Below are 13,348 nucleotides of genomic sequence, written 5' to 3' on the forward strand. Positions count from 1 at the left end.
GTCATTGATCTACATTTCTGTTTTTTGCAGTAACATCAATCTTTAAATATATTCTTCTAATAGTTTTAGAATTAGAATATATTATATGTAATATATAACGTACTATTATAATTGTTATGTTATAAATATTCTCTAAGTACATTTTTCTCTAATTTCTTTTTGTTAGGGTTAAGATCTAGTTTTACCTACAGAGTTATTCTTATTTCAGTTTCCCCATCATCATTTACAGTGTCATTAACTTATCATCTCCTGCATGTTCCCCTTGAAATGACTGCCTTTTGTCCACTAATTTCTCCCCTCCATTCTCTGTACTGATGGGGCTCTGAAGCCAGCTTAGTCTTCCTAGGTTGACTCTTATGGTGAGTGTGTCCGTGCCCATCTGACCTACCTTCCAGATGTGTTGGGAGATTAAGGGAGAGCATGTCATCAGTAGGCTAACCACACATAAGGGAAACAACATGAGGCTCAAAGTCAGTTTTGCTGCTGGAAGAACTCGTCAATGAGTATTTTATAGCTGAGGGACGAGAAGGCATTGGAATCTACATATTCACCAGTTATAATTTGAATAGTTTGAGTTAGACGAATATTTCCGTTTATATTTTGTTTCGAACTGAGTCCAGTATATACTTATCCAGGAGAGCGAGTATTCTCTCTGCCCTCCCTGACTCACTCCATAAAGTCCTCATGACTGACTTCAGTGTCCTTGAGGACAGGGCACGTGGAGCCTTGACTTCTTACCTCTGTCTTTCTTATCTCCCGTGATCTGTCAGATGTTGCTTTTCGCATACCCACAGGACTTACCTCTATTCCTAATTCAAATTTCCACCGCATTAAAAAATATTCTGGCTACTTCCCCCCCCCCCATGTCATTTTTCTTTAGCCATCAGGTAAAGTATGCCACTAAAGATCAACATTTTATCAATTGATATTTACTTTTTTAAATTGAAAAATGTTTAAAATGACAGCTTTTTGGTTTACACATTTCAGATACTTTACCAGTTTTCTCCTTCTGAACAAGATCATTACATTGGAATCTTTGGGGTGAAGAGCTTGCACATTGACAATTTTGGAACACATTGTTCATTTGCTTTCCAGCAAAGGAGTTCTGGTGACACACTTGTGAGGCCTTTGACTGAATTCAATTCAACTCAATTCAAACTCCCCCCCCCCCTCCCCCGGCAGCTCCATGGAAGGGAGGCCTGGTGATCTGCTTCCTTACAGATTACAGACAAGGAGCATCAATGAGCTTTTCTTGACACACAACTGTGCTGTGGGTCGGACAATGAAAGGGCGTCCCCAAAGCAACAGTAATTCTAGTAAGGTTGTATCAATATGAACCATCTCCCAGTGTTCAGATTTAGATTTGATCATTCATTTCTTTTTTCCTTTCTGTCCTCAAGGTGCAAAATCCTGCCTCATTAATCTTCTGTAACCCCAAGTTCTAGCACAGAGGTACACAGAGTACTACTTAATATATGTTTAATGGATGAATGTTTAAGAGAAAGCCATCGTTTTCCAAGAGAAAGCTAAAAATAAATAAATAAATGAGGGAAGGGAGAGAAAGAGTTTGGTCTAGTCCTTGTTTTCAGTGAACATCACAATCGATTATTTAGGGGAGCGGTCTTTGGGAGCCTCGGGCCCTAACTGAGTCTAGTAGATAAACTGTGCCTAGAGTTGTTAGTTGACACTCTGCTCACATTCACTCATGCTTTGGGCCCATTGTATAAACTACTCCACTGTCTCCTCTTGCAGAATTCAATAAGGATCTCATAATACCTCTGGGAAAATCTCCTCTTTTGAGATGTTGGGATCCAGAGGCCCCAAGGGAACACAATAGAATTTTACACCTACTGCAAAGTCATTGTTTCCAAGGATAAGGGCAACAGAGTAATTATATATTTTCCTTTAGCTTCCTTGACATTCTAAACCTATTATTGTGTTTTCCTCTTCTCTAAGCCAATAAAAGCTTGTACTAGCTCCTCCCCAGGAGAGCTCGCTTTCTTTCTTGATGCATTTACCTTTTATTTTTTTTTTGGTACCAGAGTATTTTATTCTTTGTGGTGTTCAGTTAAAAACAAAATCATATGATGCATTAACAACACAACACAAAACATGACAACAACAAAAAAACCCAAACCAAACTCAACAAATAAATCCTTTGCATGCCAGACAATTCTGAGTCATAGTTACCCTGTAGGACAGAGTAGACAGGCATTACAGGGTTTCCAAGATTTTAATTGCAGTGATGGAGCAAAGCATTGAAAATACCATGGACTAATAAATGGTTAAACTGATCTGTCTCAGAAGAAGTATAGCCAGACTGATCTTTAGAAGCAAGGATGTGGAGACTTTATCTTGCATACTTCGGACATGTTAGGAGAGACCTGTCTCTGTAGAAGGACATCATGTTTGATAAAGCAGAGGGGCAGCAAAAAAAAAAAAAAGGAAGGGCCTCAGTGAGATGGATTGACACAGAGACTGCAACAGTGAGCTCAAGCAGAGGGACAAAGGTGAGGATGGTGCAGGGCCAGGCAATGTTGCATTTCGTTCTGTATAAGTTCACTATGGGTTGGAACCAATTCGATGACATCTATCATTTACTTTGGATGCTTTTTTTATAAGGAGCTTCATCAAAAGCATAACTCCAAGATTACTTTTTTATAATGATGGTCCTATACAAATTCTTGGTGTGCATGTACAACACCTTCTCAACAACCGTATGTTAGGTTGAAATCATATGAATTCATTTTTGTAAAAGAGTTTATTATATGTAAGTTAGTATGGTTCAACCTGTTTACATAGTTGTGGACTTATTGGGTCATTGAATTCGTAGACCTTCAGTTTTACCAAGTATTGTCAAACTGCTTTGTGTTTTAATTGTTGAGAACATACACAGCAAACCATACACTGGGTTACCCATTTCCACAGGTACAAGTCAATGACATTAATTACATCCGTCCACTCTCTTTGTCTGAGCTGTCCTTACCCATCCACATAAACCCCCCCTCCTGATGGCTGCCATCTAATATTTTGAATTGTCATTCTACATGTGAACTTTTTTTTTTAACTCATTAAGGTAAGTTGCTTTTTGGTTTTAAGAAAATTTTAGGAGATTTCTGCTTTAAAGATTTTCTTTTAGTAATAGTTTCAGGGTTCATCCAACTTCCATGACCCCAGAAAGTCTCGGATCCATGAGAATTTTTAAATTTATTCTGCATCCTCCTCTATTTGATAGGAGAGTTACACAGAATGTTTAATCAGCATGTTCATTAGTGGTAGCCAGGCACTCTCTTGTTCCTCTCATGGCAAGGAAGCAAATGTTCATGGAGGTAATTCACCCCACATTCCACTCTTCCTTTCATTTCTGATTCTCCTTCAGATTTGTTCCAGCTGATGAGATGGATGTGCTTTTGATGTCTGTTTGCAAATGTTTAAGACCTTAGACACTATGCAGCAAACTAGAAGGTAGAAGGTTTACTAAGCATATTGTTGGTCCAACTAACAACTGGGACGTTCCATGAGTTTATGATCATGAAATTCCTAATTAAGGAACCAAATCCTATGTGATACTTGACTGTACATAAGCATATTTAAGCAATCCCTGCAGCTATTCTTGGGTCAGGGACAGGCTGCAAGGGCCTCAACCCTTCTTCCTGCACATACCCAGAACAAAGCTGAAGGACAGTTCTCAGAGCAGGCGCCAAGAATAATCGTCTTTCCTCCCTACCTGCAGTAGCTGGACAGTTAGACTAAGGAAAAACATGACAGCAGTGGAAAATCCCCACCAGCTGCAGTCCCTCCCCCTCCCCAAAGGAACCCTCCTTGACCCCTCCTTTAAAAACCCACCGCTCTCCTCACCGGGGCCGCGACTTCCCTGGGCGACTTCCTAGACCACGGAAACTCATCTGGGAGCTTCTTTTCTAATGAAGGGCTGTTCCAGCCGCTTAACTTTTTCTCTCTTTGTTTGACCTCATGCCTCAGTTTACCTCTCAGTTTGGTCATTGTAAATATACCTGTCACATAATTCTTGCCAATTCAACTTTTTTATAGGTTTATAATTTATGGAGAGCATTGACAATAATCAACTGTGCAACTCTATCCTTAACGAACATTTTTCTGTTCCAATAAATCAAAATTCATTATTCCATAAATAATAACATTGCTTTTCCCCTTCCCCTCTTGTCTCTGGTGACCACTAATTATCTTTGGCCTCTATAATTTCCCCTTTCTTGTCTTTTTATATAAGTAGGCCTACAGCATGTGTTCTTTTGTGATTGGCTTATTTCACTTAGCATTATGATCCCCAAAGCTTTACATATTTAATTTTTCTATTGAATGAATCGTATTCCATTGTATGTATTAACCACATTTTGTTTATTTACCGATACATTGCTGCACATTGAGGTTGTCTCCACCCTTAGGCTGTTTGGACTAGTGCTGCAGTGAACTCTTGTGAAGACGTCTCTGCGATTCTGCTTTCAAGTCCACTGGGTAGATGAGAGTATATCTAGAAGTGTAATTGCTGGGTCATATAGCAATTCTATTTTTTGCTTTTTGTGGAACCACCATATGGTTGTACAATTCTATAGTTTCACCAGCAATGTAAAAGCATTTCCATCTCTTCACTTCTTCTCTAGCACTGATTATTTTCTGTTTTATTGAATTTTGCCAAAGGTGTTGATGTGAGGTGATATCTCCTTGCTGTTTTATTTTGTATTTCTCTTATTGCTAATGAACTTGAGCATTTCTTTGTATAGTTGTTGGCTGCCTGTCAGTCATCTTTGGTAAATTATGTTCATGTCTTGTGTCCATTTTTGGATTGAATTGCTTATATTTTCCTTCTTCAGATGTTGTAGTGTTCTATAGATTTTGGAGATTATCACTCTATCTATTACTACTGTTTTTCCCTAGTCCATGGATTCTCTATTGACTTTGATCAGATCTTTTGATATGCATAAATTTTGTATTTTTAGTAGATTCTAGTTATTTATCTTGTCTTCTATAATGTATGTATTTCCATTATGTTTTATAGTGTGGTTAGGCCATGTATTAGGGCCCTTAAGTTTGTCCCTATGGTTTTCATTGATGGTCTTAATAAGTGTGTGATTTATATTTAGATTTTTTGATATCCATACTTTGTTTTTGTACATGATGTGAGGTACGGGTCTTGTTTCATCCTTTTCCAGATGAAGATCCAGTTTTACCAGCATCATTTGTTGAAAAGGCTCTCTCTTGCCTATTTAATGTGTTTCAGTTCTTTATCAAAAATTAGGTGTCTATGGGTTATATGTCTCGGTTCCCAATTCTAATGTATTGGTCCTCATAGTTATCACTGTACCAGTACAGGCTGCTTTGATTACCTTGGCTATATATTAAGTTTTAAACTCTGGGAGTGAAAGGCATCCTACTTTGTTTTTGTGTTTAAATAGTGTTTGCTTTAACCTAGGTTTTGTTCCTTTCCATAAAAAGTTGTTAATTAGCTTTTCCCATTTCTTTGAAGAACTGTGGTGGGATTTGGATTGGAATTGCACTGAATTTGTAAAGTAATTTTGATAATATTGAAATTTTCACAATATTTGGTCTGCCCATCCGTTTGCGTAAGTTTTTTTAGTTTCTTTAAGGAGTATCTTGTAGTTTTCCTGGTATGAGTCTTTTGTTTGGTGAAAGTGGTAATCACATCTATTTAGAATAAACCCCTTTTAGCATGTTAATGACACCACTAAGGCACAATGCTTGTCCAAAATGTTTAAAACAAACAAACAAACAAATAAATAAATGGAGTATTAGACTAGACTACAACATGGTGTTACAACAATATGCAAATCATATAGAACCCTATTGTATCGAAAGTATGGTAGACATTGACACATAAGTATGCGACTTTTATCAGTTTGTGAATTTCATTGGTTTAGGGAAATCCCCGTCAGTAGTTATTGAATAGTAGATTTGTTTCTGCTGCTTTCCCTTGAGGGTACTCTTCCCATTATTAGCTGAACCTCAAACATTAAATCTGCTTAGGATGTATTTCTTTTGTTTTTCAGGTTTCCCCTATATTCTTTTCTCCCACAATTCTTTGGAAACATGTTTTACTTCCTGTCAGGTGGCATTGTAGTAAAGTGTCGGGCTACACAACCGCTAGCCCCTCTGTGGGAGATCAGCTAAAGCAGCAGTTCTCAGCCTGTGGGTTATGACCCCTTTGGGGGTTGAACGACCATTTCACAGGGGTCGCCTAAGACCATTGGAAACCCATATTTCTGATGGCTATAGGAACCGAGGCCCCGCTCCTCTATTGTCTCCAGGCGGGTCCACCCACCTGCAGCTATGCCCACATACAAGTACCCTGCGTGAAGACTGACCCACGCTACACCATGCTTCTAGACAAGATTTCATTTATTTTCAGTTAGAAATACATATTTCACAATCTATAATTATAAGTCGTTTTGTGATTAATCACTATGCTTTACTTATGTTTAATTTGTAACAATGAGAATACATCCTGCATGTCAGATAGTTACATGACGATTCACATCATAGTAGCAAAATTAGCTATGAAGTAGCAACAAAGATAATTTTGTGGTTGGGGGTCAGCACAACATGAGGAGCTGTATTAAAGGGTCGCGGCATTAGGAAGGTTGAGAACCACTGCCCTAGTGAGTTATAGCCTAGGAAACTCACAGGGAAGAGCTCCCTGCTCTAGTGGGTCAGTATGCGTGGGCATAATCGACCAGGGCAGAGTGTGAGCTTTTGCTCAGCAATGCCACAAATCGCTCTCGCTCTCGCTCTCGCTCTCGCTCTCGCTCTCGCTCTCGCTCTCGCTCTCGCTCTCGCTCTCGCTCTCGCTCTCGCTCTCGCTCTCGCTCTCGCTCTCGCTCTCGCTCTCGCTCTCGCTCTCGCTCTCGCTCTCGCTCTCGCTCTCGCTCTCGCTCTCGCTCTCGCTCTCGCTCTCGCTCTCGCTCTCGCTCTCGCTCTCGCTCTCGCTCTCGCTCTCGCTCTCGCTCTCGCTCTCGCTCTCGCTCTCGCTCTCGCTCTCGCTCTCGCTCTCGCTCTGTATATTACCAGAAGTAGAAGAGATGTTACTGAAATCTTAATTTCATCACATGTTATTTGTGGCTGGATTTTCCTCTCAAGTTATTTTCTCTCCACTGAATCTTACTTCTCTGTGTTCCTTTATGAATGGAATATATTGATTTTGATTTATGGACCATTTTGATTGGGTATCGTGTTTTTGGATCATATTTTCCCTTAGGACTTAGGAGATATTTGTATATTATTTAATACTGAATGGTTATGTTTGAAGCCACACAATTTTTTTTTGTTTTCTTGTTAATGGATTGATTTTTGCCCCTCATCTCTGGATACCTGAAGTGTATTCTTTATTTAACTTTTGAACACGAGTAGCTTAACTCAAGCAGAAGTAGTCTGAATTAAAGTTTACTGAAATCGACTATTTTAACCTGTAGATAAAATTTCTGTACTTAATGCAAATTCTCCTGTGCCATATTTGGAAGCATATTTTTGGTTGGGTTTATTTCCTTCTCTGTTTCAGCGATGTTCATTGGTTTGTTTCTCAAATATATTCGATTTTCTTCTTCTTAGTATTCATTTGCCTTTAAAATAATTCTAAAAGCCAGTGATTTTTAAAAGCATCAGTCAATTTCAGAAATCCCAAATGTATGCAGTGTCTATTGGCCTAATGGCTTACCGGCTGGAGTGCAGAATGCACGCCCAGCAGTGTGAGCCCTCCAAAGAAGAAAGATGCAGGTTTCTACTCCCGTAAATATCTGAAAGGGGCAGATCCCCTCTGCCCTTTGAGGTCCGACTTGACTTGATGGCAGCGAATTTGAGTTTTATTCTCTCCTGACATTTTCAAAAGCATTTAGTAGTTCTACAGTGGTGTTGTATGCTGTTATTATTTATTCCATTTAAATAACCTAGTCTCCCTTTTCATGGGTTTTAATTATATTATTATCATTGGAATCTTGTTTTCAGGACACTTGTTATTAAATGTTTCTGCTCCCCTGCCCGCCCCTCTCAAGAGTGCCGCTTTATTTGGCCCCGTTGCTGCTAGGGGCCGCCTTCTTTGGGGGGCTGGCCCACGTCCCTCCCCTCTGGCCATTCTTGCAGCACACACCTTCGGGGAAGGCAACAGGCTGTGGGGCAGGGGCAGGGGCAGGAGAAACGGCTTTATTGAAAGGATGATGTGGACGTGACAGGTCCGAGTGAAATCAAGGCTGGAGGTGGGTATGGGCCGACTGCCTTTCTCGACGACCCCCACAGGGTGTTACTCAGAGGCAGGCCAATGTCCTGCCCTCCCTGGAGAGAGGCCTCTGTGGGTGGGGTAGAGAGTTGGGGTCCCCATGGGAGGGGCGAGGAGTCGCCCCGGCTTCACCGGTCCATGCTGTCGTCCGTGTGGGTGGAGAAGCAGATCCGGAGCAGCTTTTCACAGAACTTCAGCTCCTCCTGGTACTCCTCGTGCTGCTGCAGCAGCTGGGAGCGGTGTCGCAGCAGCTCCTCCAGGCCCAGCTGCAGCTCCCGGTACTCCCGCACGTCCTGGGAAAAGCCCGTCACCAGGCTGCACAGGGCTCCGAGTACGTGCTCGTGGAAAGGGCTGTGCTCTGTCCGGAACAGGGCCACCAGCTGCTGCACCATCCCCATGGAGCACAGGGTCCCCTTGTGTTCCAGGTGGCCCACCAGCAGGTTCTGCAGCAGAAACGCCGACTTGACCTTGAGCTTCTGCACCTGTTGCTGCATGGCCCCATCAGCACAGAGAAGCCGTCCAATCGCAGGAACTGCAGCAGCCCCGCCTCCTGCTCACGGACCAGGCAGGAGATAGCAAAGAGGGCTTTGACGCGCACCGTGTCGCAGGCGTCGCGGTCAAGCAGCCGTAGCAGCTTGCGTAGTGCACCGAGTCCCAGCACCTGCTCCTGGATGGCCGCCACGTTCTGGCTGCACGTGCCGATGAGCTGCGCTGCCCGCCACCGCAGCCTCCAGGTATCCGCCCACCAGCAGGTGCATGCCCGACAGCTGGCAGAAGTCCGCAGCATTGTCCATGTTCTCACACAGGTCGGCCAGCAGCTCCACGGCTCCCTCGCACTCCTGCTGGTCGGCTGCCAAGTCCGCCTCAACGGCCGCGGGGGTGTGGGCTGGGACAGCATGCGGAGGCAGCTCTTCATCTGCTCCACCTCCTCCCGCTGGCCCCGGAAGGCCGCCGACATGGCTTCCTGCAGCCACTGCCGCCGCTCCTCGCGCATGGGTTCTGGAGGGGGGTCTGGTTCTTGGGAGCCTGCTGTGATGGCCATCTGCAGCAAGCCTTGAAGATTGCGCGGGGGCGGAGGATTGCCCGTGCCCCCCGCCGAGGATGAGCCACCGGCCCCTGTAGAGCAGCCCTGGGAGGCTGGGGGCAGCGCCAGGGGGAGGTGGCTGCACCCCGAACCTTTATCCGCCATGGGACATTTGTGAAGAGGAAGGGGAGAAAGTGATGGGAAGGGGATATCCCCGCTGAGGCAGCTCTGTCGACGGGACGGATCCGTTCCTGGGGGTCTGCTCCCCGGGTCTCCAGTCGCCGCTGCTGCTAAAGACACACTGGCTTGCACCTGACTCGACTGGGTGCCGCCATCTTGGCAGGAAATACGCACTCCTAAATGTTTCTTATTTGTGAGACAATTTTGAAGGGTCCATTTCTCTTATCTGAATTATGTTTCTCTCTCAGTCATGCTCTGTGATGTCATTGCCTTCCTACTGTGGTTTGGTCCACTCCAGGATGTCTTGGTAGTTGCCATACTCTTAATGTGACTCATTCTTGAACAGCTCTTCCACACTCTCTGCAGGTGTTGTGTTTGTTCCTCGCTCTCCTTCCAGTAATTCAGAAACCCTTTCATTTTAACTCTGGTGTGATTTCTGAGCATGGCTGAGTTAGTTTATTGTGTCAACCTGGCCGATAAACCCATGTGGGGTTAATTGAAAGGCGGAGAGATAAATGGCTCAGTGAGCCCCGCCTTCCTAGTTCTCAGGTCTCTTATTTTCTGATGGTCAGATTAGTGTGTGCAGCTGCCTTAGCAGTTCCCTGCTTCAGCTGGCAAGGCTGACTTCCTGGAAGGCATCCCTGAGGAGAAGCCACAAGGACCTACCGATGCAGCCCTTGGTGCTGGAGCAGCCGTGTGGAGACCCCTGCCAGTGCTGAGATGCTTACACATCCACTGACTTGTCTTTCCTTCTGCAGTCAGCATCATTGCATCTGTTTTGTGAGATAGAGGAGGACTTTGTGGATTGGTGTTGGACATATGGGTTAATGGGTTAATGTTGGACTTGTGGGCTTGGGCAGCACAGGGTTGGGATGTTTTCTTGATGTGCACTTAACCTTTATATAAAACTCTCTCTTACACATTGTTTTCTGTGGATTTGTTTCCCTAAAGTACCCAGAGTAACACAATGTCTTTTGTGCTATACAGTATTAAAAAAATTATAATAGGAGGCACTGTATGGGGTGGTAGCGAGGATGAGTGAGGGTACTCATCTGAGATGGGATGGGCTCTTTATTAAGACCAATTGGGTTCTGTGCTCTCTTTGACCTCTTGTTAAATGTTTTACATCCATCTAGTTAAGGAAATTATTTTCAAACATTGCATTCTTTTCATACTTCTATGTGGTCCTAGTCTTAGAGACGTAGCCAACAGAACCTGCCTCATTGCTGATTTACCATGTGTCATTTGATACTCCACTAAACGGAAGATAAAGAAAGCCATTCATGGTGCTTAGCCCTATAGATTAGATTTCAGCAAATATGTTGAAAAATCTGGGTTTTTCTGTTGGCCGGAACTCTGGAAACTTGTTTCTTGAAATTTTTTAAAAGTTAATTGTTTATTTGACAAAGAGACATTTGATAGTGTTCCGGCGATCGCTCTTTCTTTTCCCTCTTTCCTTCATTGTTTTCTCCCCCTCACCCTGCCCACCTCTTTATTTGGGAGAAGAAAAAGTCTGTGAAGGAGTTTCAATATGCCATTTTTATTCAGGAACCCTTCATGTCTATAGGTTTATATGTATATATGTTGCTAACATCTAAGAAATGTCAGCTTATTTTAGTTGTGCTGAAGGAACTCAAGAACATCTTCATTACGTTTGGACCAGAGAGGAAAGGGAGCAGGAGCCCAGGGCGTGGATTTGGGCGTCTATAAAAACAATGCGAGAGGCCCCCCGGGGATATGAACCTGCTGCCCCTGGGCATTCTCACTTCCAGTTCAAGCATCCCTTCGGGAAGAGTGGGGGACTTTGTGGTTGTTGAAAGGCGGCTGTGTTGTGCCAGCTTGAGGAGAGAAACAAATCCAGAGACACTCACATCTGTATGAGAATAGCCTTTATATCAAAGAGTAGTTGGACAGTAAGAAAACGTCCCGGCACAGTGCAGATCAAGTCCGTAAGTCTGCTATTAGCCCATAAGTCTGATACCAGTCCATGAATCCTCTTCCAGACTCATGAAGTCACATGCAATGATGCGAAATTAAAGATCACGGGCCCGTGGGTGCAAAGTCTTGTGGATCCAGTGGTGGTGGAAGCATCTCCAGGGATCCTGCAGGTCTCAGCAAGTTCCTGGGTGCCTTGTCAACAGGAAGGTGAAAGCAAAGAGAGGGGCTTCCTTGCTTGTCTCAGTCAACCTCCTTGTGGCTTGTCAACAGGAGATGAAGGCCAAGAGAGGAAGTGTCCAGATTCCTCATGAGAGGACCATACCCACAAAAAGACATCATCGGGCTGTGACCTGACTGACAGGCTAGACTCCACCCCTATAATTATTTATCAAGTTGACATCAAATTATGTAACTACCACCGTGGCCATAATTTTGTAAGCACTAATTAGCTTACCAAGTGATTTTTATTTTTTATATTTTTGAGAACAAAGCCTCCAGTAGTATCTACTCCCAATTGCCATTCGAGGGCATTCATGCTAGTATTTCAAATATTAAGAAGAGGTAGAGGTGGGGTGAAGGGGTGACGACTTCAAGGGGTCCATATTGAATATGATTGTGGTAGTAAATGTACAATTCTTACAGACGTGATTGAACTGTGGAATGATTTAATATGTGTATTAATGCCAATAACATTTAAAAAATTTTTTAAAAAGACTTCATTAATAAACAGCCTTGACTGTGGAGGTAGACCTAAGCACGCAGGTTGACCAGAAGGTATTCCCACTGGACAAGGATGAGATTACAATATGAAGCAAGATTCAGTGACATATGAGAAGAAACACATAATACAAAACTGAGGGGAGAAAGGAAATGTTGCTTTTGTACCCTTACTGAGAAATCTTTTTATGGAAGACATTGATTCACCTATTTACCATGAATAATGATGCAGCTCATTTGAGGGGTGGATCCTCATCTTTTGAATGGAGTAATCTCATTCAAACGAGAGTCAAGTTTTCCCTGTTTTTTGGGCTTTCTAGAAGGGGCAATGATTGACTGGTTTTTAAAACCAGACTTATTTCATGGTTTTGATTTTAAGTTTGATTGGACATCTATTTTTATTTATCAGAGGATGTTCTCAATAGTTTTATAAGATGTAGCACTTTATTATTTTAAGTGTTTTTGTATTTGCACTAGAAACTTACTATTGATTGACAGATATTGACTGAACTGTTAAATAAGTATTTGAAATTTCAAAATTTCCACTGACTATGAGTCAAAATGAACTTGATAACTGAGTATTTTTTAAGTTTGTATTTTAATTTGGCCTTGACATAGTCCTTTACAAATTATGTAATCTCTATATAGAGTGAAAAATCCCAGATGGCATACTTAATTATATTGACAAATTGATTTCATAAGGGATTTAAATAACAAAAAGACTAGCAAAATATTGGAAAACATATTTGCAATACATAGAACCAACTATGGGTACCAAAAGAACATGCAATAAATATATCAGGAATTAAGTATGCATTTAATTTATATAAAATGTTTGACCATAATGTCATAGTTTTCCCTTTAAGTGGACAAAAATGCCCACATTTAATCCCTTGTGCTGTTGGGAATGTACAGGAACCCTGATGGCATAATGATGAAATCTTGGGCTGCTAACCAAAGGGTTAGAGGTAGGAAGGCACCCACCACTCCTTTGGAGAACAAAACTCGGACAGTTTACCCCCATATAAAGTACAGCCCAAGTCACTCTGGGAGGCAGTCTCTGCTGTCATAGAAGATAGCCATGAATAAGGATTGGTTCAATTTTTGTGGATTCCATTTTGTGTGCATCTACCCCAATGAAAAATTCCATACATTCTGATTTAGTAATTCTATTAGCAATTTCACCAGATAGATATACTTACAAACGTCAGCCAAAAAAGTAAATAAAATTT

General features: G+C 42.4%; 1 protein-coding gene and 1 pseudogene across 1 annotated transcript in view; one reads left to right on the forward strand and one right to left on the reverse strand.

Moving 5' to 3' along the window:
- ABCA13 (ATP binding cassette subfamily A member 13) overlaps window positions 1–13,348 on the forward strand; it is a 458,452-nt gene that overhangs the window by 12,512 nt on the left and 432,592 nt on the right. The gene's annotated exons all lie outside the window — the stretch shown is intronic.
- Window positions 8,329–9,455, reverse strand: LOC142456362 (hsp70-binding protein 1 pseudogene; annotated as a pseudogene).

This window comes from Tenrec ecaudatus, chromosome 9 (assembly GCF_050624435.1).
Source record: "Tenrec ecaudatus isolate mTenEca1 chromosome 9, mTenEca1.hap1, whole genome shotgun sequence".
NCBI lineage: Eukaryota > Metazoa > Chordata > Mammalia > Afrosoricida > Tenrecidae > Tenrec > Tenrec ecaudatus.